Raw genomic sequence first — 16,938 nt, 5'->3', positions numbered from 1 at the left:
CCTAGCCAGATAATCCCTCTTGGCACCCAGGATGTCCCGGTGGTAGGCCTTCACCGCCGCCTTGTAGGCGAGTTTAGCCTCCCCATCATACAGAAGGCGCCAGGCCCTCTCGGCCACCTTGCATTGACTACGAGCCACATGAAGCGCCTCCGTAAACCACGGTGCAGATTGCCGTGCCGCCGTGGACCGGGGGGCTGCCTTAGGGGCAAGATCGTCCAGCCTGTCAGTGAGCCATCGCTGCAGAGTCTCAGTGTCGCTATCCAAATCCCCCGAAAGATGACAAGGGTGATCCAGCAGCGCCTGCTCTAGCATGTCAGGTGTCACTCTATGCAGCGCTCTCGAGGCCGGTCTAAGCAGGGTAGGCGCTCTATTATCCGGCCGCGCACACTCCAACACCGAAAATCTGATCAACCTGTGATCGGTCCAGAGCATCTGCAGGGTATCAACCTCCATGAGTGGAACAGACGAAAACACCTGATCCAGGGTATGCCCCTTCTCATGTGTTGGCCCTGACACGAACGGTATAAGACCCAGCGGAGATGTAACATCCAGCAATTTGGCCGCATCAGGGTCATCCGCCGCGTCGAGGTGGAAGTTGAAATCACCGGCCACGACACAATGCTGTGTGGTCAGCGCCAGCTCAGAGACGGCTGTCTGCAGATCTTCCAGAAAGGAACCCACAGGGCCTGGTGGTCTATAAACCAGCAACCCCTTCAGGGCCTGGCCCGGGGACAGTCTGAGCGTGAAGGCGAGCGACTCGGCGTTCCCAATGGAGTTCAGGGGAAGCACTGAGCAGGAGACGCTCTTTTTCACCACTACCGCCACTCCCCCTCCCCTGCCCTTAACTCTGTCCTGCCGGAAGATATTGTACGCCGGAGGAATGGCTGAGAAGACTTCCGGATTGGAGGCCTCGCCCAGCCAAGTTTCGGTCAATAGCAAACACAGGGGATTTTCCCTGACCAGAAGATCGTAAATGTGCAGGGCGTGGCGTCCTACCGACCTCGTGTTCAGCAGCAGGCAAAGATGCTTGACGCCAGCTGTTGCCGGGCGAGGAACTGTGACACGAGTCCAAGAAGGCGTCCAGCCACAGCCTGGGCAGCGTCGTTTGCCCCTAAACCGCCCAGGGAAGACGGAGCGGCAGGAGCTAGAATGGCCCCGCATGTCCCGCAATGACGCAGAGGTATAGCAAATCATCTCAGCCAAAGTATCGCCGGACCGGGGTCCCCCGCCGCCCCGACACCTCCGGAACGCTGACGGGCGCAGACGGGCAGGACTCCGGCACGACTCAGGCTAAGCGAGGGCGTCCACCTGCGCGTCACGCTGCGCGTGAGGTAGCGACTTTAAGTAGGCGCTCCAATCAAGCCTGAGCGTGCGAGTCCGCTCCAAGATGGCGGCCGCCGCTGGCTGAAGTAGCCCAAACAAAGATGGCGCCCAAAATTACCCCCAGGACCCGGACCCACCAAAGTGGTGGTGCTTGGCAGGCAGAAAATGCCGTTTTTAAGGTGCAGGTAAGGGGAGAAGGGGGCGCTGGCTGCAGACAGGCAGGCTAAAAACAGGGATGAATGAAACAAAAAATGAACCCAAATACAAAACAGGAGATTTTAAAAAGTACTCCGCGCTAGTAGCAGCGCGAGCGCGGCGAAGTGGTAGATGGTCTGACCAGCACCACGCTAGAGCCCGCCTTAAGTAGGCGCTCCAATCAAGCCTGAGCGTGCGAGTCCGCTCCAAGATGGCGGCCGCCGCTAGCTGAAGTAGCCCAAACAAAGATGGCGCCCAAAATGACCCCCAGGACCCGGACCCACCAAAGTGGTGGTGCTTGGCAGGCAGAAAATGCCGTTTTTAAGGTGCAGGTAAGGGGAGAAGGGGGCGCTGGCTGCAGACAGGCAGGCTAAAAACAGGGATGAATGAAACAAAAAACGAACCCAAATACAAAACAGGAGATTTTAAAAAGTACTCCGCGCTAGTAGCAGCGCGAGCGCGGCGTAGTGGTAGATGGTCATAATACCCACCCCAATGTCCATGGCACTCTTCTGACGTGGTGTGATGGAACTCAGCAACGGTGGGTGACTTTTTCTACGCAGCCACTACTTCGGATTGCCTTTACTTCGTATTGTTAGTGCGCAGAAACCATTACATTGCATGGTTTTACTGCGCATGACCATTACTTCGCAGGATATCTACATTGTTGTTTTTATTTAGGCGCTTCCGTTTCTAAATAACGTAGTACAACTCTGAAGACGCAGGTAGCTGGAGCAGTAGAAGGTGATCCACGAGGAGAGAGAGGTAAGTGGGGCTGTGTGTACAGTGGTGTAGGTGTAGTGTAGAGTAGTGTATTTGGGTGTAGGGTAGTGTAGGGGGAGTAGGGAATGGACTGGGGGTAGGGGCAGGGTCATGCTGGGGGTAGTGTTTTAGGATTTAGGGTAGTGTTGTGGGGTTAGTGTAGTATAGAGTAGTGTATTTGGGTGTAGGGTACTGTGGGGGGTCATGAAGGGTAGTGTTTGGGAGTAGGGTATGGACTGGGGGTAGGGTTAGGGTTGTGCTGGGGGTAGTGTTTTAGGGTTTAGGGTAGTGTTTTAGGGTTTAGGTTAGTGTTGGGGTTGTGCAGGATAGTGTTTGGCAGTAGAGACAGGACTGGGGCTAGGGGCAGGGTCGTGTGGGGATAGTGTTTTAGGGTTTAGGGTAGTGTTGTGGGGTTAGTGTAGTGCAGGGTATTGTTTTAGGGTTTAGTGTAGTGTTGGGGGGTTGTGATGGGTAGTGAATGAGTGTAGGGACCGGAGTAGGGGATTGTGTATGTTCGTGCAGGGGGTAGTGATTTAGGGTTTAGTGTAGTGTAGTGGTGTTTCAGTATTGCAGGGTAGTGTAGTGTTTTAGTGTTTTGGTAGTGTTTTAGATGTGTAATATAGTGTATTTCTATTTATTATTTATTGTAGTGTTGTGTTTTAAACATTTCTTTTTTTAATATGACGCGTTATTCCGCATACCATTTCTATTACTAGGCAAGTTTCAACTTCGCATACATTAACACTTTCAATGTAATGGTATGAGAAGTAAAAACTTGCGTAGTAATGGTTATTGCTAAGTAATAACTGCATAATAATAGCATGCATATTCCTCAGCAACTTGACCTGCATTGCTTTACACCATATCCATGAGGGCATGATAAGCCACTCAGGGTGGCTTTGTGTGGCCTCGTAGATATGATTGAGTGTTATTAAAAGAGACGCTCCCGCGACGCAGGCCTCTTGTTAATGACGCCCTCTGTGTTGAAGTCTTGCATTATTTAAATATTTTTATTTATTTATTCAAAACTCCATCTTGTGAACCATTTACATATACTTATGAGCCATTACGCCTAACCTGGGCTTGCTCAAAATAACACCCAGCAGATACCTAGATAACGGTGCTAGCAGAACAAACGAGGAAGGAGAGGCCTGGGATAAGTAAGAGACAGGGAAGAAATGGATGCAGGAAATTACTTGATTACAAAGGCAAGTGTGCTGGAGGAACCTGCGATACCCTTTGAAAAGCAGGAACTCCTGCCTTCGGTGGCAAAAGGGGGTTACAAGGACCTTCTTCGACAAAATCTTAGGGCATTCGTTATATAAACCTGAGAGCCACTGAAAGGACCCCCTCATGATCATTCAAGATACAAAGTTTGTCTTCAAAAACAGTGAGCAAGATCATCTGACCTAGATGCATATATCACGCTATAGAAGCCAGAGGTTCAAGAAGAAGGTGGAAATTAAGGAAAGATGTAAAGAACATGCTCCACCATCTACCAGAACACAGTAGGGACTTGCCAGGTGACAGACAGCCAATTAAGCAGGTTGGTTTCTACCCACAACCCAGGAAATAAATGTATATTAACCACAAAACGTGTACCCCCGTCCTTTAAAGTACTAGTGAGTCAATACATTTTCTTTGTTAGACTGCTGTAGAAGCAATTTAGTTTATTGTGTGGGCTAGCTTCACATGGTCATTAATGGGGGAGAATATGAATGGAGATACCAAGAGACAATAGGCAGCTCGCTCCAAAATGATAGGTGGAAAGCCTCTCACCGAGACCACTGACCCTAAAACACAGAGGGGCAGATGTCCAAGCCCCTAGCGCCACTTTTGCGTCACATTGTAAATCTGCCCCAGAGTCCTTCAGAGTTGAACCCCATCTTAGGGCACTGAAATCTGCAGTGACAACATAGGAAAGAGGGGGAAATCAAGGGATGTTCCACCAGAAGGTTTCACTTCAGCAGGCACTAAGCCAGCTCCTCCCAAATACAAGGTGATACAAACACCAGAGCATTCAGGTGTAGGCAATCATGGTGCTAAAGAAACAAAAGGAGATACACCAAGGGCTCAAAGTGTATATATTCACAAGGAATCACTGCCACTGCCACTGCCACTGCCACTCTAGTGGAGTGGTGTGGCTCACTGGTTAGAGGCGGCAGGCCAGGAAGCAGAGGTTGGCCCGCGACCAGGGTTCGATTCCCGACGCGGCAGGGTCGTGGACCAGGGTCAGCGGACTCGATAATTCTCGCCCCGGTGCCTACTCTAACCAGGGGTCGCACTCGGCAACTCTGGGCATTAGCTTGCCTAATCTCCACAACGGCGCCATCAACGCCGGGGATGCCTGGCTCCACCATGGGGATTCCCAGCAGGGACCATCCCACAGGGAAAGCCAGGACGGGTTCCCCAGCGGTATACAGCGCCAGGACGCCGGCTGGCAACAGTGCGCTTTACAAATATACACATTATATTACATTACATTGTTGAACATGTAATTATCTGAACCTATAGCCACACTCTAGCAGGTTTCCAATCCTTGGTCAAAAGGGTGTAGAAGCAAAATGGAACTGTGGCAATATGACTATGAGACAGAAAACCCAATCCTTGATCAACCTGGAACCAGGTCCAATGAACAAGTTATCCTTGTTGGTACAAGATGACACTGTCCGAAGGCCTGCAGATCCTGACACGCTGTTGATATGTCCAGCTGACACATGGAAAAAAGAGAATGCACAAATCAGCGAGTTATCCAAGTATAGAACCAACTAAATCCCCTGAGCCTATAAAAAGCTATCCAAGGAGGCGAAATGCTCTTTAAAGGGTATGGGAATGGAAGGTAATCTGAGCAGCTAGTTGATGAACTGATAATGATTGTTTCTCACTGCAACAGAAGGTACCATTGGGATTCTGGTTATACAGGAAGTTGCAGATAAGCATCCTGTATCCCGAGAGTCAACAAAAAGTCCAATGGGTTAAGAAGGGAAAAACCTGTCTGTGATTATGTTGTCTTGAAAGTCACCAGATGGATAAACTTCTTCAAACATTTTAAGTCCATAATTGGCATTGTCTGAAGGCTTGGTATGGACCAAAGGCTTCAGCAACAGGTCTGTACCCAGCTGATGGTGCAGCAGATGGACCATTGCACCCCCTCGATAAGAGGCACTGGCTTTTCACCTGTGTTGGCCAGATGATGGCCTAGAACCAAGGTTCAGGTCAGAGAGACTGGAACTTCTTTAATAGCCAAAGTCCACCACATGGAGAACCAAATCATCTTGAACATAAATTTTGCCGCGTATCACAAACCACTACAAACATCCACTTACTGGGGCACCGGACTAACAAGCACAGTCACACCTTAGGTGGCTGTAGCATAAAGGAGCGGGGGTTATCAGGATTTTCCACCCATGAAAAGGACACCTACCAAACCAACCTTGCTGTTGCTGGGGCTGTTACTGTTGCCAGAATTCTCTAGAATTCAGGGTTCAGTTTTCTAGGTCCCCTGGCACAAAGGTCGCAGTCAATGCATCTAACTGTAAGAATTTGTGTTATTGGTTGAGGGGGATAGAAGACCCACTAGGACAACAACTACAATTCTTGTTGGGGAAACCACAAAAGTCAGTAAATTAGCCTTCGCTTAACCCTCTGGTAGGTTGGCACAAAGCAGTCAGGCTAAACTTCAGAGACAATGTGGACAGTATTTATAAAGCACACAACCAGTAGTGAAGTGAAAATATAAGACAAGAAAAATCCCAAACCAAATTAAAGAAATAGACTACATGTTAATAAATAAAATGAACAAGAGATATTCAATTAATAAAGGTCTGAGGGAAAATAGCACCTAAAAGCATAAAGTGCCACTCACAGTTAACTGGTCACGCTAGAGCAGAAGAAAGTCAGACATTTAAACTGACCACATTGGCCAGCAGGTTGGATACAGCGGCCAGACCAGTTTCAGTGAAGGGTTACCTTCAAAAGAGAAGTGCAATGTGAAGAATTCTGTTCACACTTGAGGAAACAGCAACAAAGAGGCTGATCATCGCAAATGGTCTTTGTTTTAGCATGAAGAACCGATCTAGCAATGCATATAGTCATTGCTGTAGTTTCTTTTTGGCAGTTGTGAGTTGTCATTTCTGTAACACTAAGTGCAGGGCTTGTGTTGCGGATCGGCACTGGCACTTGCTGTTGGGTTGAAGCATGTCTCACCAGAACTTCCGTTAGTGGTTGTTAATGGCAGCAGGGACTTGGTACAAACTGACCTGTTCACAGTATAGAGGAGGCCAAACCTCAGAATTTTCACTTTTACTTCAGGAAATGCAAGCCAAGGGTTCAGGACCTGAGGAGACACCTCTTGGGAATCAGGGACTCACTCCAGTAGAGGCCAGCAGGTATCAGGCAGGTGCAATCTGAGGTTCAGGGTGGTCCAGCTGCAGCAGGTCAGTTAGGCAGTTGCAAGGAGGCCTCTGAAGCTTGTTGTATACCTGCAGCTCACCAAGGAGGTTTGCCAACTGCATCATGGAGTAATTCTGGTTAATCTGGGATGAAGGCAAGCAGGTCCAGTCTTCCTTCCCAGACATCAAGGCAGTCCTTCAAGCAGCAAGCACTACTCCGGCAGCAAGGCTGGCCTTCTTCTGTAACTTCCACAGGTCTAGGAGTGTTCCAATGAGTGGCTCTGAAGGTCTAATATTTATTCCAGCCTTTGTGTGAGGGGCTTCTGCCCTTTGCCCACATCTGGTTCTGTAAAGTTCTTTCCCTTCCCCTGTCAAGGCTCCAAACTGCCTGTGGGTGACAAATAGCAGATCTAGTGTCAGCTTCCTTTGTATGTGCAGGAGGCAAAGTCCTTTGAAGTGTAATTGTGGTAGGGTACAGCCCCTCCCCAGTCATCCTGCCAAGATGGCCCATCCTGTCCACACCTAATCCCTCTTTGAGTTAGTGTGTGGAAGTAAACCACAACAGAAACACAAACCACAACAGAAGAGCAAATCACAGTCATATGATCCGGGGCAGTACCGGAAAGGAACAAATGCTTGGTACAAGAAAATGCCAACTCTCTCATTCTAGCACATTCGCTGAAATTGCACTAATAAAGATGACTATTAAAAAAATTAAAACAACAAGGCTATCCCGAAAAGTTGCTAAAAAGATCAATGAAAAGAGCCTGGTTCACACCACGAGAGAGTCTGCTCCTGAAAAAATCAAGAAAGACAAATAACAAGTTGGTATTCATCTCTACATAATTGCTCTCCCATGAACAATTTAAAAAAAACTAATACACAACTGGCATCTGATAAAAAAAGTTGGAGTGCGGATTCGATCTGCCTATGTTTGCCTTGAAAAAAAACATAAGTGTTGGCTCGCAGATAATGAGAGCGAGCCTTATTCAACCATAGAAAAAGTGTGACCTTATCTCAATATGGAATTTAAAACTGATACAAGGCCAGAACAAATGTGGACATTGTAGCGTCTGCAGTCAGACAATTGCAGGACGCATTTCCGCTGATGGTAAGATATGTTGGACTCACAATGAATTCATAAATTTGTAAAACTAAAAGCGTTGTCTATGCAGTAATATGTCCTTGCAAGAAAACATATATTGGCAAGACCTATCAGGAAGTGAAACAGCGCATCGTTCAACATAAATCTAGAATAAAAACTAACACTGTCTCAGCTCCCAAGGTTAACCACTTCCAAGAATTGGGGCATTCAGAAAAGGATCTGCAATGGACTGTATTACGCACAGTCCAAATGGATCCTAGAGGAGGTGATGTCGAAAAAGACTCATGCGAACGGAAGCTGACATAATTTTTAAATTCAACACTACAAGTATGGGCCTTAATGAAATGGCTGAGTTAAATATGTTGTGACATCTATATATACTCCAAGGTTCGCTTTTTCAAATTATGGACACTACAAATCCCAGAATCCTTTTGGGTCCCACTCTGGCATTGATTAGTATGCCTGACCCACTCTTCTCCTTAACAGCAAATCGCCATTTTCAAACTCAACTGAAGCTGGAGTGAAGACAGACTAATGTCGCGCCCACTCGTTTTTCAAGTAAGCATAAATGTACAAGACTTACATCCTAAAAAGCACTACCAGTGAGACCATAGCAACTGTCCCCTTTGACCATGTCTCTTGCATTTGTTCAAGCATTTGTGTGGTAACAAAAGCACCGCTATCAGCATTTTGAATAAAAGAAATTTGCAGCAGCGTCATAAATATTGGTTAAAGCGCGAGGGCTTCCGTGTTGTGAAATTAATTGTTTGGCAAATATATGTGTTGCAACCGGCGATTTGAAAAAGAATACTTCAGGCTTTTGCAATTGTACAGCACTGCCACAATACAGAGTATTTTCCAAAGTGCAATGTTTCTGAAGAGTTCTGCTGTCTGTTTCTTGCGACCGGCAACAAGTTATTTATTTACTTGTCTTTGCCGCATATTAAATGACTTGAACTGCTTAAAGACGCTTGCAACAATGTACCTACTCCGCTGTGTATGACATGCAAATGCTTGCTGGAAATCAATCAGAAGTGCACGCTGGATTGTAAACAATGTAGGAATGTCCTTGCCTCGAGTTGAAACCGTAATAAAAAAGTGTTGTGTTAGCTTTTTGCCCATATTTTAATTCAGCCCTGTTTCATTTCAATAGCTAAAAGTTAACGACCTAAATTCTTCAATAAGAAAAGATTTCCCCAGGAAGGATTGAAACACATTCAATATGTAGGACTGCATTTCGCTGCTACCCAGGTACAACTTAAAAATGCAGTAGAGATTAGATAAGCAGATAAGCAGTAAGTCTAGGAGGTGAACTCAGCTCTGTTTACGGAGTTTGCAGAGTTTACCGCGCTAAGCGGAGTTTGCGGAGTTCAGAAAAACTCTGCTTTGCGTAGCGTAGTTTTTTTCCTCGTTTGCGATCGCAAACATCAAGTTGACGATTGCAGGCGTGGAAAATCTCCATGTGAGATTTCTCAATGCCAGCATTCAGATTTTTCATTGCGAGTGGTCGCGTATGCTTGCGACCATTCGCACTGAGAAACTGTCCGTTTGCCTTGAGAAAGCTGCCACTCAAGTAATCTACTCAAGTGGCAGAAAGGAAGCTGCGCCCACTTGCGCTGTGCATGGTGCAGTTTGCGATGATTGCACAGGGCGGACAAGCATCTGGCATTGAAAATCATTGCGAACAGCATATATCTAACCCACTCTGCCACCTGCGGAGCTTTGTGTAGCGGGGCAGAGGTTTTTTTGCACTTTGCGGAGTTCCGCTACGGGGAAGTCTGCGAACTCTGCCCAGGCTTAATAAGAAGTGTCTTTTTATTTGAAGGCTTATGTAGTTCTTTCTTTCTACTTTGTTACAGTATCATATCTAAATTGAAAAGCAGGTACACTAATGAAAGAGACTCCTCTTCTTACATCATATTAGAACATCTAAGGTATGATACATTCTTTCCAATCGAGGGTCCTCTCCCAAAAGTGTGATCCTCACTCTTTTTGTAAATAATTGTAAATATGAAGAAAGCTTTCTTTTTTCTTTTCTTTAATTCCAGAAATTATCCAGCCCTGGTCCTGAGGAGAACCTATAATGTTTATGGTTCAAAAGGCATAGACATTTAGGTTTCCATGTTCAAATTACACTAATATGAAATGCAATTATTTTTGTTTCATTTACCATTTTGAATGACTTTGGAACCCATTGTTAACACCAGGAGCGTTAAGAGGGATCGCTCTGGTTTATTTATAACTCTGGACTGGTTGAAATACTGATTTGTTCAATTTTTTGATTTGTGTCACTGTTTTTATTAATGTGTCATTTATCTTGTGAAATAGAATAATTGTGTATAGGTTTGAGATTCTTTTTAGTATCACTCTCTGTTTAATGATATTGAGCAATTTATGTCAGGATGCTACTATGTCACAATTGATCTACAAGTCATTTTTATTAAGTAGAATGATCTTGTGAGAAAAGTAAAAAAAAAAGAAAAGAAACACAATCACCAACTGTTTTGTTTTTTGATTGTATATAGAGGTCCATTTTGGTTGTAGATAAGGGCCCAACCCCCTGCTGTTGTTTTTCAACTCTCTAAAAGTGGCATTTTCAGACTTGTGACTTATAATCTGACTTTACCATTAAAGAAGATTTTAAATGATAGTTTATTTGATTACACAAAATATATCTCTATCTGTTCCCAATTCAAATCTAGCACGTATTATTTGTAATAAGGTAACCCAGCGTTAGTCAATGGGAGAGATAAGTCTTCCCACAGTGAACATAATGAACAGAACAGTTAGCTATTAGATTAGGAACTTCAAATGTATTCAAGTAAACATCACGTCACATAGGCTGATATGTTATGTAGACTTGTAGAGTGCAATTTCACACATGAGGGATTCAGTGACAAAATATCGAAACAACATATATTATGGGAAATAAAAATTGGGTAAAATATATCGAACACAAAAAAGTTGTTATCCTATACTTATAATGTAGATAACAATAATATTGAGGAAAAAAATTTTCATTATACACAATTATCCAAGACAAAAATATTGTTTTTAACATATATACAATTGAAAATAAGAAACAAAAAATATATTTATATATATTTTTTTAAAACCTCATATGTATCTATATTTGAATGTTTACTTTACCATACATAACTTACAACTCTTAATAAAATAAGAATTTAAAATTCTATAAAATATTATATATATATATATATACATATATATACATATATGTATATATATATATATATATATATATATATAATTAAAAACAATCAGAAATTATTTGTAATAAACATTGAAAACCAGACCGATTTAATTACACTTAAAAGAGAAACGATATAAAAAAATGCATTTTACTAAAAATATAGTACATAGTACAAACATTACTAGATAAAAATAATATAATTTTAAATCCATAATATAAAGAGAACTCTAAAATTGTGGGAATAGTACACAAACTATTCTCACTCCAATCTCTGCAACAGTTGAGAAAGGTTAGACTCAGGAAGGGTACATTTTACTATTCCCACTCCATTCTATGTAACAGTTGGGAAAAGGTTGGACTCAGGAGGAGTAAAAGGTACTGTTCCCACTCCAGTCTGTACAAGAGTATGGAAATCATTGGACTGAAGAGGGGTAACACTTTACTATTCCTACTCCAGTCTGTGCAACAGTACAGAAAGTGTTGGGCAAGAAGGAGTACAAATTGCTATTCCCATTTCAGTCGGTGTATCAGTAGGGAAAGAGTTGGATGATTGAGGGGTAACAATTCACTGTTCTCACTCCAGTCGGTGCAACAGTAGGGAAAAGGTGGACTCAGGAGGGGAAACATTTTATATTCAAACTCCAGTCTTTGTAACAGTAGAGAGACAGTGTTCACTGCAAACAAATAACATATTTTAACAACTCGTTTAAGTTGCAAGACATATATATATATTTAAATATAAAATATTTATACATATGTATTACAATGTTTAATAAATATTTTACATTACAAAAATATTAATCTAATTAAATACCACACTGTAATTTAACAATCATAACAACAAATATAGTGTAATTTACAATTAAAAAGCATAACACAATTATCACATACCATAACAAATAACACTTAAAAAAATATAGTTATATTTTTACATTCATTATAACTTGAATAACTTCTTACCCTATACCTCTACAAACTTAAAACATGCCTAAACTATATCTTAACAGGTATAAGTACACAGTTTACATACTTAATTATCATATAAACAATTAAAAATTATTAATTAATAATACTGTAATTATTATTTATTGTTCAGTTAATTAAAACCATAACAAAAATTCCCATTATCGGACTTAAGCATAAATAAAATGTAATCATTGAATAAGGTCAGATACAGCTCATTTTCATTATCATGTCAACTTAAATTAAAATTTTGATCATTGAGCTTAGTCGTTTCTTTAAAACCTACTAATTATAATTAAACAAATAACTGAAAATTAGTCAAAGAAAATAAAACAAAAACTTATTTTTTACGTTGCGTTCACAAGTTTTTCGAAAGTCAGCAAGAACTTTACAATTTTGCAATTAGTTTGTGGTGACGTTGCGTCCAGACATCCAATTACTGCAGTCCTACAAGTTCGTAGTTTCCTTGCCTGAAATATGTTCCTTAGAAAGCGCCTTCGCTCCCTTGTCAATGGTTTGCAGATACATATTATATGAATAAGATCTTCTTTTACATGCCCAGAGAGGCGGCAAGAGGCCAATTCTGTATGTTTCCAGGCTGGCTCGTCGGCCAATGTTGGAAATTTACCGAACCTCAGTGCCATCAGCCTTCTTTTGATAAAGACAGAGTATGTTGCGTCCAGATAAGCCGCTGGGGTTAAAGATCTGTAACTATTGATCAGGGTCCAAGAATGTGAGCGGTGTGAGAAAATGCCTTTGTCCATAATCAGAGAGTGAAGTTTTGCGGCCTTATTTAATGCCTGTTTGAATGATGAAAATGGCAAGTTTTTGTCCCAAAGATTAGCGGTACGTGTTATCTCCAGTGCACTAGTCAGATATTTGTTTGCTTCTGATTTTTTTTGAGTTTCTAGTTCCTGCCATAGATATTTGTTCAAATTATTAGCTGCGGCTCTCTTTTTGATCCGATACCACTCCTTTAGGCATGAGTAAAGCCGTTCCAAGCTTTCATTCTTTAGTCCAAACTCTAGGCGAATTTGCGCTGGTGAAGCAGAGTTCGGCAATTGTAGTACCTGTTTGTAAATTTTGGTAATTAAACTGTTTAGGAGAACGGAGTCCTTGCCATTCATTGCTGCACTAGCGTAGGCTAGGGTTGGAAGAGCTTTGTTGGCAATCACCGTAAGTAAAGGTTTTAGAGAGAGACCTTCCAGCTTTTTCGATAGAGTTCTTAGTGCAAATGTTAGTGCTCTTGATCTACATGTTAAATACGTTTTCTGGGCCTTTAAGGTGAGCTTGTCGTCGATGTAATATCCCAAATATTTGTAACTTGTCACCCTTTCCAGCTGTTGTCCTTCTAGCCAAACATTGTGTGATGTTATATGCCGATTAGTAATTAGCATTATTTTAGATTTTGAAAAATTAAGGGCCAAATTGTTTGCGGACAGAAAAGCTGATAGAACCGATAGCTGTCTTGATAAGCCAACCTTTGTCTGACTCATGAGGACGATATCATCGGCGTAAGCCAAGTGTGTCAAATGTAAGTCGCCTAGTTTTGGCGGGTGGGCGTTACATCCGTTTAACTTTGCTGAGAGGTCCAAAATGAATAGATTAAACAGATGCGGAGCCAGGACGCATCCCTGTTTTAAGCCAGATGTTGTACGCACTTTTTTTGATAGTCGTGACCCGTCCCCTAGCCTTACTTGCGTCCAGGTGTCAGAGTAAAATAGCAGCAGACCCCTTAGTAAGTTTTCTGGAATCATCCAGGCTCTTAATTTCGCCCATAATAGGTTCCTATCCACGCTGTCGAAGGCTGCTTGGAGGTCAATGATAAGTAACTAGTGAGATACCCGCTGTATTATTTCTTTTCGACTCAACGCTTAAGAAGCACAAACTAGTTTAGTATAGTTTATGCGGTATTATTTATTTATACCTTTTTTTAAATTTACTTTGTCAAAAAAAAATTTAAATTCATTAATATCTGATACCAGATACTGTCACAAACAATTACAATACAATTAACATCACAATTCAACATACATATTTACAAACACATTTATATACAATCAGTAAATCGAATTCAATTGTCTTTTCGGCAGACATTCATTAATGTAAGAGTTATTTGATAACATTAGTGACAATGCCATGCAGCATTAACCTGAACAGTCCGTTACTTTTGAACCAATATCAGTAAATCAAAAATACATGAAAACAAAATCTATTTAAATTTTCAGAAAAAATCAAATAACAAGAATTATTTGTTGAAGACCACAAGTTAATTTCTTGGTCAACTGGACACTCTAGGTATATTTTTTGAAATGCCGACGCGTTTCAAACCCTGTCACTTCAATTATTGGGTTCTCATCAGGGCTCTTTCCTTTTTAGTTGTCTGTGGAATATATGGAAAAGAACTTAGTTTTAGTATTTAGTTCTCCTAATCGCTTCATCTTTTTGCTTTTACCTTTAGCCTACTGAAATTTACCTGGCTTCCAACTTTTGCCAGTCCGAGGGCTCTCTCAGTTAAAAAACGGTTCAACCTTCGCGCTTCCTAAAAAACAAGTATTTAGGGTAAGCCTTCACTCTTAGGGCGAATAGGTTGATCATCCAAATGTTTTAAGCTCTCTTATTTTTAGAAGAACATACCTTCCTGTGTCCTCTGATTAGTGTGGACACTTTTGAGTACTTGTCTTTTGTTTTTCTGGATTATCGGCGGTTTATAGCGACTTTTTGCCACCACCTGCAATTCACAATACGAAAAATATTTTCAGTCAGATTTCCGTATGTTTAAACTTGCCGCGCTTGCGGAAGGAGAGACATACCTTCTTTCTAGAAGAGTGAACACCTCGTCTATCGTCTTTCCACTTTTAGACTGGAATTACTTTCTCACGCCCGTCAAGGCCATCTTTCAAGCTTGCCTGTGTATACAAGGACGGGCGTTTAGTTAAAGTCTTCCGTTTCCGAGTGTCTTTCTGGTTTATCTCTAACGCTACGTTTTTGCTTCTTACCTGTTCGATTCTTGCTCCGAATTCAACTGGATCGAGCGTTAGGTGTGGCGGCCATCTTTTAGTGTGTTTTTATACTCGTTAGTTTATTAAGGCAAAAGTGGCGGCCATCTTTTAGTATAGTATGCCGAATTAATAGTATGTCTACAGTCTTGATATTTCAGATAAAGTGTTCAACCCAGTCATGGCGCTATCGAATTTTAAAATTAGATAGGCTTCTGTTTTCAACAGTAGTGTTTCAATATCTGTGCTTTTTTTCCGATGGTCGGTTGTGAACAATATAGACCATTTGAAATCATTTTCTCCGTGTTGGTTAGCAATAAAGTGCTCGACCATTGGGGCAGATGCAACTTTATTTTTAATTCTCGATCTGTGCTGCGTTATTCGCACGTTTATTTGCTGAGTAGTTTTGCCTATGTATAGTTTTTGGCAGGGGCATAAAATACTGTAAACCACATTGCGTGTCCGGCAATTGGAGAATCCAGTATGTTTCCATTTTATGTTTTTGTGCTGGAAATCTTTTCCCTCAATTGTTTTTTTGTGCTGGAAATCTTTTCCCTCAATTGTGGGAAAAGATTTCCAGCACAAAAACATAAAATGGAAACATACTGGATTCTCCAATTGCCGGACACGCAATGTGGTTTACAGTATTTTATGCCCCTGCCAAAAACTATACATAGGCAAAACTACTCAGCAAATAAACGTGCGAATAACGCAGCACAGATCGAGAATTAAAAATAAAGTTGCATCTGCCCCAATGGTCGAGCACTTTATTGCTAACCAACACGGAGAAAATGATTTCAAATGGTCTATATTGTTCACAACCGACCATCGGAAAAAAAGCACAGATATTGAAACACTACTGTTGAAAACAGAAGCCTATCTAATTTTAAAATTCGATAGCGCCATGACTGGGTTGAACACTTTATCTGAAATATCAAGACTGTAGACATACTATTAATTCGGCATACTATACTAAAAGATGGCCGCCACTTTTGCCTTAATAAACTAACGAGTATAAAAACACACTAAAAGATGGCCGCCACACCTAACGCTCGATCCAGTTGAATTCGGAGCAAGAATCGAACAGGTAAGAAGCAAAAACGTAGCGTTAGAGATAAACCAGAAAGACACTCGGAAACGGAAGACTTTAACTAAACGCCCGTCCTTGTATACACAGGCAAGCTTGAAAGATGGCCTTGACGGGCGTGAGAAAGTAATTCCAGTCTAAAAGTGGAAAGACGATAGACGAGGTGTTCACTCTTCTAGAAAGAAGGTATGTCTCTCCTTCCGCAAGCGCGGCAAGTTTAAACATACGGAAATCTGACTGAAAATATTTTTCGTATTGTGAATTGCAGGTGGTGGCAAAAAGTCGCTATAAACCGCCGATAATCCAGAAAAACAAAAGACAAGTACTCAAAAGTGTCCACACTAATCAGAGGACACAGGAAGGTATGTTCTTCTAAAAATAAGAGAGCTTAAAACATTTGGATGATCAACCTATTCGCCCTAAGAGTGAAGGCTTACCCTAAATACTTGTTTTTTAGGAAGCGCGAAGGTTGAACCGTTTTTTAACTGAGAGAGCCCTCGGACTGGCAAAAGTTGGAAGCCAGGTAAATTTCAGTAGGCTAAAGGTAAAAGCAAAAAGATGAAGCGATTAGGAGAACTAAATACTAAAACTAAGTTCTTTTCCATATATTCCACAGACAACTAAAAAGGAAAGAGCCCTGATGAGAACCCAATAATTGAAGTGACAGGGTTTGAAACGCGTCGGCATTTCAAAAAATATACCTAGAGTGTCCAGTTGACCAAGAAATTAACTTGTGGTCTTCAACAAATAATTCTTGTTATTTGATTTTTTCTGAAAATTTAAATAGATTTTGTTTTCATGTATTTTTGATTTACTGATATTGGTTCAAAAGTAACGGACTGTTCAGGTTAATGCTGCATGGCATTGTCACTAATGTTATCAAATAACTCTTACCTTAA

This window comes from Lissotriton helveticus, chromosome 2_1 (genome assembly GCF_964261635.1).
Source record: "Lissotriton helveticus chromosome 2_1, aLisHel1.1, whole genome shotgun sequence".
NCBI lineage: Eukaryota > Metazoa > Chordata > Amphibia > Caudata > Salamandridae > Lissotriton > Lissotriton helveticus.
This window is presented reverse-complemented; position numbering follows the sequence as displayed.